Source organism: Schistocerca americana, chromosome X (assembly GCF_021461395.2).
Source record: "Schistocerca americana isolate TAMUIC-IGC-003095 chromosome X, iqSchAmer2.1, whole genome shotgun sequence".
Taxonomy (NCBI): Eukaryota; Metazoa; Arthropoda; class Insecta; order Orthoptera; family Acrididae; genus Schistocerca; species Schistocerca americana.
In genome coordinates, this window is record NC_060130.1 from 848,231,270 (window position 1) to 848,246,900 (window position 15,631).

The 15,631-nt window shown below is 45.6% G+C and overlaps 1 protein-coding gene across 9 annotated transcripts in view; it reads left to right on the forward strand.

Moving 5' to 3' along the window:
• The window catches only part of LOC124554896 (nicotinamidase), a 328,203-nt gene that overhangs the window by 179,012 nt on the left and 133,560 nt on the right, over positions 1-15,631 (forward strand). The window lies entirely within an intron of this gene.

Here is a 15,631-nt window from a genome sequence, read left to right on the forward strand (position 1 = left end):
TGCCTTGGGGTGTCAAATTGTTGTTTTTTTCTCCACTGAGAGATTATTGGTCCTGGGAAGGGACATGCAAAGGAGATTGAGGCCAAGTTGGAAGTAAGGAAATTGTGGAATGTAACCAGGGGGTGATTAGTTGGGAGAAGACAGGGTAGGATTGGATGATGGTATGAAGTGGGAGAGGCAAGGTTCCATATTGGAACTAGGTTGGCTATGGTTGGAGGGATTGATTCCAAAGAAGTGTTTCCACTGTAGAGATAGGAGAAGGAGAGTAGGTTTTTGACAAGTCCAACATGGTTAAACTTGGGTGTAGTGCTGAAGGTGAGGTCTTTGGACAGGATTGAAACTTCTGTAAGATTGAGATTTGTGATGGATAGATTGACAACATTGTTTTTGGCATGCTAGTAAATTTGATAATGTTTGAGGCGGTGCTTGGAGCAGTCTTCCATGAGGTGCAGGGCAAAGTTTCAATTTGAATGGTACGGTGTAGGTAGTTCTGTTTGCCCAGTTACAGTATCTTATGTAAGGAGCAGAGGCAGTTCATGGATGCCTTGGCCATGGATATTTGTTTTTGTATAGCATCAGGTTGATGAGGTATAGGAATCGGTGGAATCTGAAAATTTGAAGTTAGAACAGGTGGCATCCAAAGAAGGAAATTTTTATGGTTTGTTCTTGGGGAGGGGTCATTCCATGATTAGGTAGCATTTAAGAAACAGGATGTGGGACTGGGCTTTAGGTAGAGCCGGGGATACTGCTTTTAACTAATACAGATAGATGGAACAGGAGTCCATATGGGGTGGGATGTTGCTGAGGAGGAGGAGGGAAATTTAATGATGGTGAGTGGTGGATAAACACTGGGGAATATAGGAGGTACAGTGAGGTGGTGTTTGACGAGATATAGAAACAAAAGTAAAACTCAGTAAAAACATGAAGTAGAAGCAGGAAATAAACCTATGAAAGCTCTCGATGTTTGTAAAGGGAGCTATGAATAACATGTTGTGGGTTTGTGAAATGAAAATTCTGGAAGACATGCTGTTTGTTGTCAGCTAGCTCTGTGATGCGAGGATTTTTGTTCACATGTTAGCAATCATCACACAGTAGAAAAGAAGTGACAGATGCAAAATGGTGATGGGAGCAATGCGTAGAGGAGGGGTGGGTCAGTTCGGAGATGAAATGTAGTAATTTGCTGCTTCGATCTGGCGGAAGCATGGCTAGGAGGACAGCATGCACTGCAGTTGAAGCGGCCACAACCACACTGCAGTTGAAAGGCCACAACCGCACTGCAGTGGAAGTGGCCACGACCGGTACCACAGGGTGCCACTAAAGCCATGTGCGACAATGCTGGTCAGGGCCAGTGTTGTGGGTGCATGGGAAAGGCAAGAAGAATAACTTAGGGAGAGATACAAACGGACAGTAGAGAGAGATAACCTTCACCCATTCTTGACCAACCCCAGCCATGACCACCTGCATCCCTATTCGTCACTGGTGATATAGCCAGCCTCCCTAACCACCAATATCCCCCATGCCCATGGCCTTGCTGCTGGTGAACACTGACTGTCCCAATGTCCCTCTGATTTCAATCCCACTCACTCATTCCTTATACATCCAACTAAATACATCACTACACTTTACTACTTCTCCTTTGAGGGGGATATATATAAAGAAATCCACAACGTAGTTATCGGCACTTGCATGGCACCCTCCTATGCTAATATGTTAAGGGCTATCTAGAGGAAACCTTCTTACCCTCCCAAAACCCCAAACTTCTTGTCTGATTCAGGTTCATTGCTGTTATCTTAATGATACGGACTCAGGACCAAGGCACTGCATCACCACACCTCCACAAACTCATCATCTTCTCTCCATTCAAATCACCTAGTCCTCTTCAGTTTACCATGCCACATTTCTGGGCGTAGACCTTGTCTTCTCTGATGATTCCTGATTCCATCCACAAATATGTGCATATCAGGCCCACCAACCATCAACAGTACCTGCAGTTTGGCACCTGTCATCCCTCCCACACTTAAAAAAATTACTCTCACACAGTGTGGCCACCTGTGGATGGTTGTACTTGCAGGGATAAGAATTTCCTTGCTCAGTATGGTGAAGGAGGTCTTTAAGACTTTCACAGACAGGCAGTATTTCCTAAACCTAATTCACAGACAACTTCCCACACCATATTCTCACATACCCCTAATCCACTATCAAACCCCAACAGAAAGATGCAAAGGAGCACTTGCTTCATCACCCAATATCATTCTGCACTGGAGCAACAGAACCATAGCCTTCACCATGGTTTTGAGTATCTGTCATTGTGTCCCAAAACAAACATCCTGCCCACAAAATGTTCCCACCCCTCCCAAAGCAGCATTCCACTACTTACCTGATCTTTCTAATTTACTTATGCCACACTTGCTCCAATCCCCCTGACACATGGGCGCACCCTGTGGAAGATCCAGGAAAAAGACCTGTCTGATACGTCCAGCCTCCACATCCTGCTCCAGTCTTGTCACAGATTTATCCTACTACATCATAGGTGGGCCACATCTGACACCAGCCATGTCATATACCAGCTCTGCTGCAATCTACACAGAATTTTACGTGGGCATGACCACCAACCATCTGTCCACTCGAATGAAGGGCCATTGCCAAACTGTGGCCAAGAGCAGAGTTGATCACCCAATGGTGGAACACACTGTCGAGCTCAACATCCTAGAGTTCAATGGCTGTTTTGAAACCTGTGCTATCTGGATCCTTCAACCCCCCCCCCCCCCACCCACCCACCCACCCACCCACCCACCCACCCACACACACACACACACACACACACACACACACACACACACTCACTCACTCACTTGCAACACATCCTTCACTTTGGTAATCTTCCTCGCCTCAGTCTCTGCTAACTCCCTGCACCCACACCCTCTCACCAATAGTCTTTCCTTCCTTTATTTCACCCCCTCCCAATCAGTTCCACCACAACATCATCTTGCTCTGCACAAGGTCCCTAGTTCCAGCCCCCCAGGGGGTCCACAACTCTTTCGTGGATACGTGCGTGGCGAGCAAGGGGCCCCGAGCCATTGCAGCCTTCTTTCTCTCCCGGGCTGCATTTCCTTTCCCTTCCCCTCCTTTCCCCTCCATACCCCTTTCCCCTCGCCCTCTCCTCTCCCTCTATTGGTGTCCTTGCTTATGTTGGCCTCCGCTATCCTCCTGGTTCTGTTGGTTTTACACTCCGGCTGTGTTGCGTAATCATCTCCTCCTTTTGGCATTCCTTGGTCCCCCTCTGGGGTTTGACCTCCATTCCAAAATTTCTCTTCCGTAGTGTGAGCCATTTGGGGAAGAGCACCTTACCTAGTGTCTCCGACGTGTGCCCTCCTAGTACATTCCACCTTTTCTTTTACGTCGTTGTCTGATGCTAGGGTGCATAGCCAGCACGGTAGCCAGCCCGTGTGGTGGGGTCGCTATGTACCCTTTTGGTTGAGCCCCCTGAACACACAGGGATCACACTTCTGATACCTGAGCTGTGACCTCCTCATGCATGCCTTGGAGTGGTTGCTCGTCGTCCTGGAGCATCGGAACTCCCGGCAATGGCCGCCGTGCCAGACGGCCCTTGCTGTGGCTGGGTGGCGCCCGTGAGGAGAGCCCCTGATCGGAGTGGGTGGTATCAGGGTGGACGCTACGCAGATGAAACGCATACAGGTCCAAAACTCTGGCCGCTCTTCTGCGGCCGTCTCTCTGCGTGGTACTGATTCCTCAAGTGCTGCTTCTCTTGCCCCTTCGGCCTTCCCTTCCGTGGGTACCCCCTGGGAGGAGGGTCAGGCCCGTCGTCTAGGGGCAAAACCTTTCCCCCGTTATCTAGTTTGCACCAGGACTGATGGAGATACTTTCACCAGTGTCAAACCTTTATTCTTTGTGGAACACATTGAAGACAAGTTCGGCGAAGTGGACTCCCTGAGCAAGATGCGGTTGGGTTCGTTACTGATAAAAACTGCTTCGGCTGCCCAATCTGCGGCCCTTCGTGCCTGTACCCATCTTGGCACAATTCCCGTGTCCATTACCCCTCACCAGTCTCTAAATATGGTACAAGGTGTGATTTTTCACAGAGACCTCATCCTTCAAACTGATGAGGAACTTCGGGACAATCTCGGACGACGGGGTGTTCACTTTCTTCGGCGTGTTCAGAAGGGTCCTAAAGATAATCGTATTGATACTGGTGCCTTTATCCTGGCCTTTGAAGGGGATACCCTTCCTGAGAAAGTTAAGATTATGGTCTATCGCTGTGATGTGAAGCCGTACATCCCACCTCCTATGCGGTGTTTTAAGTGCTTGCGTTTTGGCCACATGTCTTCTCGCTGTACCCAGGACCCTCTCTGTGGTGACTGTGGACGTCCGCTCCATGAGGGGAGTCCCTGTGTTCCCCCTCCTGTATGTGTAAATTGTCATGGTAGTCATTCTCCACGTTTAGCAGATTGCCCAGTCTATAAGAAAGAAAAAAAGATACAGGAGTATAAGTCTCTTGATCGTTTAAGCTACACAGAGGCCCGTAAGAAATATGCACGATTGCACCCTGTGTCCATGACATCTAGTTACGCCTTGGTTACATCTTCATCCCTTCCTCCCCCTTCCTTACCCCCATCCCGGACCCCTCTCCTTCCCCCCTCCCCTGCGGCTCCCACACCTTCTCCTCTGGGCGCTGCTCCCCCTCCCCAGCCGGAAAAGTGTCCCACTCCTTCGGCGTCTGCCGGTCAAGGGCGCCTCTCCCGGGATGCCCCTTCCCGGCACCTTCCAGGTCAAAGGTCTGCTGCAGCGCGGCAACCGCGAGAGCCGCGGTCTATTGGCCCCCAGGTCGCCCGGTCTCTTTCTGTTCCTGATCTTGCTGCAGCTGGCTCCATTATGCCACACAGCCCTCCTCGATCTCAGCCTGAAAAGAAGAAGAAACATAAGTCCCGGGACAAAGAGCCTCTGGTGTCACCGGAGGTCCCTTCCCCGGCTTCACAACCGGATTCTGACCTGTCGTTTATGGATGTCGCCCCCTCCTTGTCGGTGACGGGTGGGGACCCGGCGGTATGACTGGATTTAGCGTGTTCAGCCCTCATTTAAACCATCGTTCTGTGGTTCTCCAATGGAATTGTAATGGCTACTATCGTCACCTTCCGGAATTGAAATCCCTTCTTTCGTCCTACTCAGCAGCTTGTGTGGTTCTCCAGGAATCTCATTTTACTGATGCTCACTCACCGACCCTCCGTGGGTTCCGTGTTTTCTGTCGAAATCGGGTCGGACCCTTGCGGGCTTCTGGTGGCGTTTGTACGTTGGTCCGTACAGACATTGCTAGCACGTGGATTCCTCTCCAAACTACATTGGAAGCGGTTGCTGTTAGGGTCCACTTAGACTCTGCAGTCACAGTATGCAATCTTTATCTCCCTCCTGACAGGACTCTTACACCTGCTGCCTTAACCACCCTTCTTCAGCAACTTCCTCCTCCCTTCCTCCTCCTTGGGGATTTTAATGCCCATCATCCTTTGTGGGGCAGTGCCTTTCCATCTAGACGAGGTCTTCTTATAGACCAATTTATTGCAGACCACGACCTGTGCCTTCTTAATGATGGCTCCCCTACTCATTTCAGTGCTGGTCATGGTACCTTTTCTGCCATTGATCTTTCTCTTCCTTCTCCCTCTCTCCTCCCTTCATTACACTGGTCGCCACACGACGACCTTTGTGATAGTGACCATTTCCCGTTGATTATCACGCTCCCTTCCTGCTCCCCGATGGACAGGTTACCTCGTTGGTCTTTCCACCGCGCCGATTGGCCTCTATATACTGCACAGGTCGAGTTTTCTCCCTCTTTGTCGGGTTGTATTGATGACGTCCTACGTGAAGTGTCTGACGCGATTGTTCGCGCTGCTAACCTTGCTGTCCCGCGCTCATCTGGACAATTTCGTCGTCGGCAAGTCCCGTGGTGGAGTACGGCCATTGCCATTGCCATCCGTGATCGCCGTCGAGCTTTGCAACACTTTAAGAGGCACCCATCTGTAGCCAGCCTTTCTACCTTTAAGCGCCTTCGCGCTAAAGCCCGTTATTTAATCAAACAGAGCAAGCGGATATGTTGGGAACGATTCGTTTCTTCCCTTGGTTCCACTGTCCCTCTGTCACGGGTATGGGCTACACTTCGCTCTCTCCAAGGTTGCCATCGGCAGTCCACCCTCCCAGGCCTTCACCTCCCAGATGGCATTTGTACGGACCCATTAGTTCTCGCAGAACATCTTGCGACCCATTTTGCAGTGGCATCAGCGTCGGCCTCCTATCCAGCTGCTTTCCTTCATCAAAAACAGCAGGCTGAAGCTGTCACCTTATGTTTCACCACTTGTGAGTCAATCTTACAACGAACCTTTCACTGAATGGGAATTTCTTTCTGCTCTGTCTTCTTCTCATGATACAGCCCCTGGCCCAGATTCCATTCATAACCAGCTGCTTCAACATCTCAGTGCTCCACAACGGCACCATCTTCTTCGGGTGTTTAACCGTATCTGGCTCCAGGGTGACTTCCCTTCTCAGTGGAGGGATAGCATTGTGGTTCCTGTCCTTAAGCCTGGTCAGAACCCCCTATCTGTTGACAGCTATCGGCCAATTAGTTTGACCAATGTTGGTTGTAAGTTACTTGAACGGCTGGTAGCCCGTCGGCTCACTTGGGTCCTCGAATCTCGGGATCTATTGTCCCCTTACCAGTGTGGCTTTCGAGAGGGACGATCTCCAATCGATCATTTGCTTCGCTTGGAATCCGCAGTTCGGCAGGCTTTTTCCCAGCGCCGCCATTTGGTTGCAGTGTTTTTTGACCTTCGCAAGGCCTATGACACGGCCTGGCGCCATCACATCTTACTAACCCTTCATCAGTGGGGTCTTCGGGGCCCACTCCCGATTTTTATCCGCCAGTTCCTGATCCATCGGTCATTCAGAGTTCGAGTTGGTACTGTTTTTAGTTCTCCACGGACCCAGGAGACGGGCATCCCACAGGGTTCTGTCTTGAGTGTCCTTCTTTTCCTCATTGCTATCGATGGACTTGTGGCCTCTGTCGGTCCCTTGGTCGCCCCTGCCCTGTATGTGGATGATTTCTGCATTTGGGTTAGTTCCTCCTCGATGCCATCTGCAGAACGGCAGCTCCAGGTGGCTATACGGCGTGCCTCTGCATGGACCCTCTCACATGGGTTTCAATTCTCTCCTTTAAAATCGCGGGTGGTCCACTTCTGTCGCCGTACTACGGTCCACCCTGATCCAGAGCTCTATCTCGCTGCACAAAGATTGCCTGTGGTTCCACAGTTTCGTTTCCTAGGTCTTCTTTTCGACAACAAGCTCACTTGGCTGCCCCATATCAGACTCCTGAAGGTAGGATGTTTCCGTAAACTCAATGTCCTTCGCTTCCTTGCCCACTCCTCTTGGGGTGCGGACCGTTCCCTCCTCCTCCGTCTTTATCGTGCTCTAGTTCTGTCACGTTTGGACTATGGTTGTCAAGTTTATGGTTCAGCTGCTCCTTCCACGCTGCACGTGCTGGATCCAGTCCACCATCGTGGTATCCGTTTGGCCACCGGTGCCTTCCCTACTAGCCCTGTTGATAGTCTCCTGGTTGAAGCTGGGATCCCCCCCCTTTCTGTTCGGCGGTCCCAGCTTCTGGTGTCTTATGCCCTTACTATCCGTTCTTCTCCCGCTCATCCTTCCTATTCTATCCTATTCCCAGACCATGGACGTCGCCCGCCTGACTCCCGCCCTCGGGCGGGTTTACCGGTTGGGCTGCGCCTTGCGTCTCTTAACCGTGATTTTCGGCTTCCTTCTTTGTCCTGTCTTCCTCGCTCCCTCCCCTCCACCCCTCCTTGGTTAGTTCCTCGGCCTCGAATTCGGATGGATCTCCGCCACGGACCGAAAGATTCCATCCCCCCGGTGGTGTTCCGTTCCTTTTTCCGCCAAATTTTATGGGAGTTTCGGGATGCTGTTGTTTTTTACACTGATGGCTCTAAATCTGCTGATCATGTTGGGTATGCCTTCACATCCTTTGTTGGAACGGAAAATCATCTACTGCCACCCTCATGTGGGGTGTCTACTGCGGAATTGATGGCAATTTCCCGGGCCCTTACCTTTATTAAACAATTCCAACACAACCGCGTTTTGTTATGTACGGACTCGATGAGTGGCCTTCTTGCTATTGACCGGTGTTTTTCGCGCCATCCCTTGGTCTCTGCCATCCATGACCATCTCGCTGATCTTCACCGTGCTGCTTGTTCCATTGACTTCCTATGGGTCCCGGGCCATGTGGGTATCCCGGGTAATGAGCTCGCTGATCGTTTGGCTGGGGGAGCAGTTACTTACCCCCTGTTTTCTGTAACCCCTCCTGCAGCGGATTTACGGCTTCACATCAAATCCCACTTTGCACAGTCATGGGCCAATTCTTGGGAGGCTACTCCACTGTCTAATAAACTTCGTGCCATTAAGGTGAATCCAGGCCCATGGCGTTCTTCCTGTAGCCTCTCCCGCAAGGACTCGACCACGCTGTGTCGTCTCCGCATTGGCCATACCAGGCTGACCCATGGTTTCCTTTTGCGTGATGAGCCACCCCCGCTATGTGGTTGTGGAGCCTTCCAGTCAGTGGCCCACATTTTGGTTGAATGCCCCCTTCTTTTGGCTCTGCGTGCTAAGTACAGACTCCCCCACACTTTACCTTTGATGTTGGCTGACGATTCCCAGATGGTCTCTCTGGTTCTAGGTTTCCTCCGGGAGAGTGGTTTTTATTCTCAGTTTTAAAGTTTTTAATCTCCCTCTGGTGTTGGGGCAGGGCGGTGAGTGTTTGGGTGTCTCCGACTGTAGGCAGTGTTCAGAGATTCCCGATTCACCTCCCTGACCGGAATCGTCTTTTCTTTCCCTTTTACTCTGTTTTTACCCCTTCTTTTTAAGGCTTGGTTAGTTTTTCTATTCCCATACGTACTTTCTGCATTATAGCAGTTGTACCTTTAAAGTCACAGGTGGTCTTGCCTATGCTGCTTCAGCATAGTGTTGGGTTCGTTTCTCTTGCCAACTTCCCTCATTTGTTTTTACCAATGACAACGTGACTGCCCCTTTTACGTTTTTCCCTTTTTCCGTTTTATTGTTCTGACTTTTCTGAGATGTCTCGTTAGCAGAATGGAGTATATTTGAAACAAGGGACTGATGACCTCGCTGTTTGGTCCCTTACACCTCAAACAACCAACCAACCAACCTAGTTCCAGTGCCTTGTCTTATACCATATATTTGCATCTTCTTTCGCCTGCTTCTTCTTTCTCCTGCATTCCTATTTTGTACAGCTACTGTGTCATTATTTGTTGAGTTGTTTCTTTATTCCTATATTTATACTGTAATTTACATGATCAGTAACATTTTTGCTGATTATTGAATAATGTGTTCTAGAGAAGCATCTGTCCATTACTCTAGTGTGTGAGCTTATTATATTTAAAAGATTATGAGTGTAATACATCAGTGAGCTTCATGTTTACTACACTGTTTGAATTTGCATTTATATTAAATTTGCCAAATGTAATAAGGTCATTAGGACCAGAATGGCCAAATATGCTACTAAGTGTATCCATGGAGCACAGGACATCAGTATTTGGTGTGTGATGTACTCCAGTCACTTTATACTTTGTTAAAATTACCACACAATCACCTTTGTGCCATTATCTGCAATAATTATTTGCTAATGAGTAGCCCTGTAAATTATAATACAATATTTCACTGGAGTTTCATCCATATCCAGTTATAATAACACATGACGAACTGTCCAGTTGATGAAGGAAAATTTGAGGAAAAAATAGTCTTGTAGGCCTAGTTACAAATCCTTTGTACAGTGCTAGGAGGGAATGTCATTAACAACATACTAGAAATCCTGACTGGTGGGGTATAACTTTTTTATGTTTTTCTTGAGTAACTCAAAAGCTACAGGTCATAGCAAAAATGTTGCCCAGTACAAAATTAAACTACATTACATTGCTACAAATGGGAAGCTATTCATGTTTTCTTAAGGACTAATAGTTTATGAATGGCAGGAGATGAAACAATTGCAGATTATTAAAAATATTGTTTTAACAGTATGAAATTAAAATTTATCTTTAAATGTAGTGGGTTAAAAACAAATATTAAATGTGAGTACCACCTCTAAGTGGTGTTGAGCCATAATAAAGGATAAATTGTGTTCAGGTGTAACAGGCTGAATGGAGGGATGTAGGGGGTAGAAGTGTGGGGGAAGGTAGGTTACCGGATTATGTTCATGCATTTCCCTCCTTCATAGGTCTGCAAATTGATGATGAGCAGGTTATTTCCATCTCTATATGCCCCAGTCATCCCAAGAATCTGCTACAGGGTGTCACACAGATTTATGCCAATCCTCCACACTGTACCATATGAATGCAGTGTGCAGAAATGCCCGGGGATGTTAATTTTCCACAAGATGTGTTAACACTACTGGAATGCAGACATGAGTTACTAATAAAGCTAATACAAGAAATGCATATGGACAGAATCTACATAAATCTCTGCACACTGTTCAACACTGCTAGAGGGAAAATTGATTCTTGGTCATCCTGTATGGGACTTGTAGTGTTCTTCCCCCACTACAAGTGGTGCTCAATTTTCAGTTTACAGATAGACTATACCTACCCAGCATATCCTGCCCATTTCCATCACATGAGTAAACAAAACAACTTCACTGAGCTCTTGTGTATGTACAGTGTAATTATTTTAGTTTATAAAATGAGTACTTTTTGCAACTGCTAAGTGAGCTTTTATGTCAAATATATTCCCGTAGACAAAGGCTGATAAGTGTTTAATTTGTAAGTTTGTTGTTGTTGGATGTATGATTAAGATTAAGCCCTCTATAAAGAAATGTTGGAAAAATTTACACGGTATACCCAACCCTACAGAACTGATAGAAAATTGAGAAAGAACAATTGGAATAGAATACCTGTAGTTCATGTCAGTAAACTTTTTAATTTATATCTAGTACTAACTGAGTACCCAGCATTGCCCAGATAGATATTTATTCCGAAATTCTATTGGTTAATATCCTCCTTCCTCCTCTCTCTGTCCATCTCTTCCTCCTCTCTCTCTTTCTCTGTCCATCTGCTCCTCCCCCCTCCCTGTCCACCTGCTCCTCCCCCCTCTCACCTCTCTCTGTCCATCTCCTTCTCTCCCCTCCCCCATCTATGTCCATCTCCTCCTCCCCACACTCTTCTGTCCTCTCAGTCCCCCACCCCCATTTTCTCTCTGCACAGTCTCACCACCACCCGAGTAGGAGGCTGCTTGTTCTTACCCCCACATTATTTCTATCCAGATAGTAAGTAATAAGTGTACCAAGTTTGGTTGTAATGAATTTAGGAGTTTAAGAGAAGCCTTTCTCCCGTTGCTTTGCCCACATAAGCACATGTCACATATAATAACATATTTCGCCCTGCAGTTCTGTTTTCACACAGCTCATTGTTTATGATGTCATATCTCCTGAACTGTGTGTCGTACAATGATATACACACATCAAAAAAAGTTTTTCATCATCCTGGTTCCCAGAACTCCTGAAGATAGACGTTGACTGTGGATATTGTATCACAGGCACAGTCCCTTTGACTGTTCAGATATGTCATTAAATCTGCCCAAAGATGTAAACAACCATCCATGAGCAGCGCCTATTAGACGAGGGGCTCCAACAGCCAATCAGTTCCAGTCATTCCACCAGGAAGGAGGTACACGGTTCGTGTTGTCTGTAGTTCAGCCATGCCTAGATGGTCAATACCATGGTTCAATCACGTCAACATTGTTACTTTGTGCCAGGAAGGGCTCTCAACAAGAGGAGTGTCCAGGCGTCTAGGAGTGAAGCAAAGTGATGTTGTTCAGACATGGAGGAGATACAGAGAGACAGGAACTGTCGATGACATGCCTCGCTCGGGCTGCCCAAGGCCTACTACTAGAGTGGATGACCACTACCTACAGATTACGGCTCGGAGGAACCCTGACAGCAACGCCACCATGTTGGATAATGCTTTTCATGCAGCCACAGGATGTCATGTTAAGACTCAAACGGTGCGCAGTAGGCTGCATGATGCGCAACTTCACTCCTGACATCTATGATAAGGTCCATCTTTGCAACCATGACACCTTGCAGTATGGTACAGATGGGCCTAACAACATGCCGAGTGGACCACTCAGGATTGGCATCACGTTCTCTTCAGCAATGAGTATCGCATATGCCTTCAACCAGACAATCATCGGAGACATGTTTTGAGGCAACCTGGTTAGGCTGAATGCCTTAGACACACTGTCCAGCGAGGTGGAGGTTCCCTGATGTTTTGGGGTGGCATTATGTGGGGCCAACGTACACTGCTGGTGATCATGGAAGGCACCATAACAGCTGTACAATACATGAATGCCATCCTCCGATCGATAGTGCAACCATATTGGCAGCATATTGGCGATGCGTTCATCTTCATGGATGAAAATTCGCACCCCCATCATGCACATCTTGTGAATGACTTCCTTGAGGATTATGACATTGCTCGACTAGAGTGGCCAGCATGTTCTCAAGACACGAACCCTATTGAACATTTTGCAGTGAACACATAGTGTGTCATGGGGCGATCACTCTGTTGTAGAAATAATTCAAAAGCTAAGATCGCTTAAATACTGTTTACTGGATAACAGGTTTCAACACACTAAAGGTGCTATCATCGGGTCTGAATGTAGCTTGACACTTATAAACCATTTGGATATCCCGATACATGAGGCAGACCACCTGATATAAAATCATTGTCACAAAAAATAAAAAACAAAAAACAACTGTTCTCATGGTCATTCTTTTCCATCATATATGTAAAACAGAAGTCACAAGATAAAACTATTTGGTACATGACCGCTGCTCGACTAACAACGGTCGGCATTACCATTGTTAGTCGAGCAGTGGTCATGTACCAAATAGTTTTATCTTGTGACTTCGGTTTTACATGTCTGATGGAAAAGAGTGACCATGAGAGCAGTTCTTTTTTAATTTTTGTGACAATTATTTCATATCAGCTGGTCTGCCTCATTAATTTGGATATCCAAATGGTTTATAAATGTTAAGCTACATTCAGATCCAATGATGGCACCTTTAGTGTGTTAAAACCGGCTATCCAGTAAACAGTATTTAAGCGATCTTGGCTATTGAATTATTCCTATTGAACATGCCTGGGATAGATTGAAAAGGGCTGTTTATGGATGACGTGACCCACCAACCACTCTGAGGGATCCACGCTGAATTGCCATTGAGGAGTGGGACAATCTGGACCAACAGTGCCTTGATGAACTTGTAGATAGTATGCCACGACGAATACAGACATTCATCAATGCAAGAGGATGTGCTGCTGGGTGTTACAGGTATTGGTGTGTACAGCCGTCTGTACCACCACCTCTGAAGGCCTTGCTGTATGGTGGTACAATATGCAATGTGTGGTTTTCATTAGCAATAAAAAGGGCAGAAATGATGTTTATGTTGATCTCTATTCCAATTTTCTGTACAGGTTCCGGAACTTTCAGAACCAAGGTGATGCAAAACTTTTTTTGATATGTGATTTTTTGTAAGTACATTCCGTGGTATATATGAATATTGTATGCAAAATGTGTTGCAAACAGAATCAGTAGCAAAGAAGAAGTAAATTAAAAGGTCATGTGTGATGCAGCAGTTTTACTGCATGAACAATGAAAATGCAGTAAGCAATATACTTTTTCCTTTAATCAATTTGTGGGGAATTATCAGTGAGAAAAAGTTTTGTAAACATATGAAACCATGTGTAAAATTGGTTGCAAGTCACTAAGTGCTGTCAGTCTCAAATACTGGTCAGTTGTCTAGCTATTTGTGCATCGTGAGCTACACTCCTTTTTCACCCACTCCCCCACTCCTTTGAGGGGTAAGTGTTTCTTACCACCACAGTCGTTCTTCCCAGAGAGTAAGTGATATGTGTACCAAGTTTGCTTGAAATCAATCCATTGATTTAAGAGGAGGTGTGAAACATACATACATACATCAGTTTTTATAATATGTATGGATAACATTCAAACAATAGATAAAACAGTGTAATGTAAACTGAGAATTATACTATTCATCTGGCATTTGTGTACTATGTAGTAAAATACTGGCGAGGAACTGTGTCTGCTGTCATCCAAGTCTTATTTATTCCTGAAAAATCAACTTAATTGCAATAGGTATAGATGTAGTACCTAAAGCAATAAGCAGGAAATCCGGGTTTGAGTCCTGGTTCAGAATAAACTTTCATATGGTGCTGTAGGTAATACGTCTATGCCTATTGCAGTTGATTTTCAGGAATAAATTTCAGTATTTGAAACTTTAGTTTGTCCTCAGATATTAAGTGTCTTACGATTGAACATTTTGCAGAGAAGGGTAGGCAAGCTTTAAATATTGTTCATATAAGGTATCAGTATACCTTCATAAGGCACAATATATTCAGAAATCCTATATTTAGTAAGAAGTTAATGAAACTGAAGGCATTGTTAGCTATGATTTGAATACAGACATTGTGAGTATAAACTTGTGATACTACCGATCAGGGCAGGATATGCAGATAGAGGGGCTGATCTGTGTTAGAAACTCGTATAGTCTTAGCAGACAATATCCTGTTTAGGCAGATGGCACAACTGAGTATTGTACCAGGAAAAATATGAACATACATATAGGCATTTGAATGTGTGATGTGTTAAATAGCAGCAACCATTGGTTTCAGCATAGTTAATTAGTTTCATGTTCCAGAGATCATTTAAACAATTCCTTTATCGAAATGATACAGAACAAGTTAGTTTAAAGAATATGTATACAACAGTTAGAGTAACTCATTTTTCTCATTGTGAGAAATAAATTCATCTAGTGCACAGGGGTTGTAATGCCGTCGGGCTAAAATTGTGCTATATAAATATAGATTTTGGACATGGTCATTAATTTTAGATTACCAGAAGATACAACAACACAATTAAATAGAAAAATGTATTTGATCTTGGAAATTATACCTTTTTCAGTATTTTGTTGCTAGTTTGAGTTGTGTTCAAAAAGGCGATGCTTATACCAGAGTTTCTAAATATCCTTTCTCGTAAGCGGACCTTGATTTGTAACATTGATAATTTGATGCAAATTACTGTTATCTTTCTGATTCATCATTTTAGTATTTTTTACATCAAGTTTTTCCCCGATTGTGAGCCTGTAGAACCTGCACCACTGTTACAATTAACTGTTTTCTTCCTGGACTGACTTCGTCCATGTGCTTCCACCATTTCCTCTTTGACAGAGTCACATTCATCTGTTTGCCATGATTATACCCCTAATGCCCCCAATGTCAACAGGATGTTCAACTCTTTAACTTCCATTTTAAGTTACTTAAAATGTGTAAAATTTCTGCAACAATGCATTATGAGATGCTCATGCTCATGTGTAAGTATACAGATAAATGAATCACCATTTAAACTCTGTGTTAATTGAAGTGAAACACCAGTATTGCAGATTGTAAATTTTGTGAAGAACAGATCCTACTGCTACTCACGCCGTATACATACCTATTGAGAAGGAATACAGTGGTAAAATTGTAGAAATTGTTGC